The following is a 2,572-nucleotide window of genomic DNA, read 5'->3' as shown; positions in this document are numbered from 1 at the left end:
TGATGATTCAGTTGGTCCTAAAACTCAAGAGAAGATGGAGAAAATTTCCGTGAAAAACAGTTGAAGAGAAGCAGAATTGTCTGCCTTATTTTCTTCTGTGTTGGGAAGCTGTTTTGAAGAACCTTCGAGTGGAATTATGAAGAAAGGCCTGGCAAGATTTGAAGATCACATGTTCTACTACAACTGAAGGCAAATATTTGGTCCAGAATGATAAGGAGGAAGCCGGAGACTGTGCTCAAAGTCGGTTCCCTGAGAAGACTGTTTCCATCAGCTTTTCAGGAAGCTTTTTCAAGGACTTTTATATTGAACTTAAGGGATGAAAATCATGAAGTTATCTGCCCATAACTTAAGGATATATGTTGTAGAGCAGTATAGAATCAAGAATCATCCAAAAAGGTGGTGTAATGAAGACGTTATGATGCTGCATAGATGAGCAGAGGATAAGGAAAATCTGGAATTTCTGACAAGTCTTTATGTGAAGCATTTTCAAGACCGTTGTTGGGCCACGTTTCAAGAAGCTTTCTTGAAGGTTTTTGCACGGTTTTGAAGGGTGACATCAGAAGTATTATGTGGCAGAATATCACCTTCGAATCTGCTGGGAACCCTTGTCAAACATGGAGAGGGAAATCAGTCCTAGTTGAGAAAGGAAAGTGAATTAAAGGCTATATTTTCTGAAGATATTCTTGGCAGATTTTGGGACGAATTTTATTGGATTTTTGCTGCATTATACTTATCAAGAGACTATTAGAAAGACTTAAGGAAAGTTCAGAAGATTGTGGGGCAACCAAGCAAGTGGAATTGGAGAAGAATAAGGCGAACTCAACCCGGTTTTGAAGAGAAAAGTTAGGGGTTTGTAAACAATAAAATAGGAGGCTTCTTGGCGTCAAAAGGAGACCATATCATACAGATTTCACACCTAAAAAAAGAACCCTAGCTCTCTGATTTTCGAAGCTCCATACAAGCATAAGGAAAAGAAGCCATCAAAGTCGCCATCTGCCACCGCCGTGACCATCCATCTTCAAGCAACATCCACCGTGCCTCTTCACTCCTTTTCTGCGACTTTGTTTTCTTATTTTCAATATGTTACTGTGTGTTTACCTTAGAAGAATGAGTAGCTAAATACTTTTGTGTTAGGGGCTAGTTTGAAGCCCTAAACTATGGTTCAAGTTTCATAATAAATTTCTATGTTTTAGTTACTTTGTCGATGAGATTGTTCTTTGGTTCTGGATTAGATGAATCTTTTATATGTATGTCTCATGTGGTTGCAAACATATAGGATATGCATGTAATTGGTGCTAGGTTAAATAGCAATTCACCTAATAGTTTTGTGATTTTAACCGAAGTAGTAAAACCTCTCGCCTAGGTGTGTACCGAAGATGAGGAATGCAACTAGACACGCTTGTTGTACTAGTTTGTACACTTAGAATGACATCCATCCACATGTGCTTAATGCTTTAGAACTTGCTAAATGTAGGAGCTGCTTGTGATCTCTATGTTGCATGTTTTCAAAAGGTTCTAATAACGGCGCTTGTTCTTGTTAGAACATTATAGGGAAGTAATATAAGGTACTTAGCTTGCTTCTAGCTTTGTAACTTGGGCAATCTCTCTCTCATGACTTAGTAATAAACATAGGAAGAAAAATTGGAACTTGGATTGTGTTTAGTGGTGGATAACGAACTCCTAACTGCTCATCATCATATTCATAAACTCTACTTTAGATTCATCTTTTGTTCTTACTTTATTTTCAATATAATTAATCAATAATTTCCCCCCAATTGTGTTTTTAAATTTGTTTTATTATAGTTTCTAGTTTTCTTTGTTTTCTAGGTTACATAAATTGAAGGTGAACCCTTGATCCTTGGCGTAGAACGATCCCTTACTTTCACTACTACAACTTGACAACAAAAAGGGTTTTAAATTGCGTGCTATTTTTAGCAGAGCAACCATGCACAGTTATGATCAGGCATGATGACCTAATGCCTGAATCATCAAACAATGCCTTAGCCTTAATTCCTGTGGAACCAGCACAATCTGTTGTCAAGAGAGGGCACCCATCATCACCATATACGTCCCCAAAAAAGCTGAAAACCCTCTTTTGGGGCAAGGAGAAAATTTAGTTGATTGTTTTTTGAACTATGACTATTTACTTGTCTTTGTAACATAGTTTAGAGCCTTTCTTGAATAAGTGAGCATGGGTACCATCAAATGGTTGGATGTGGTTTACCACAAACTCTTTATTTACCCATAAATGTGAAACCAAATTAGAGCAATAAGTGAGAAAGAAAGGAAATCAGAAATTTGCAAGAGAGAATAAGAAATAGAGATTAACAAGGAATGAGTGGGGAACCTGCCCAGACCAAAGACTCATGGTTTTTCCAAAAGAGAGAGGAAGAATGACGGGAATCGGTATATTAAAAAAGAAATTTAATCCCTAATTAAGCTAGGAAACTTACGAGTGTTCTGTGACATATATATCCTTCCTCAACGCACTTCCTCCTTCCTCTAGTCCTCTTTAATCTAGGGTTTTTTTTAGAGTAGCTCAAAGTTTATTAAGACTACATAACTGAGAATT

Source organism: Rosa chinensis, chromosome 3, assembly GCF_002994745.2.
Source record: "Rosa chinensis cultivar Old Blush chromosome 3, RchiOBHm-V2, whole genome shotgun sequence".
NCBI lineage: Eukaryota > Viridiplantae > Streptophyta > Magnoliopsida > Rosales > Rosaceae > Rosa > Rosa chinensis.
This window is presented reverse-complemented; position numbering follows the sequence as displayed.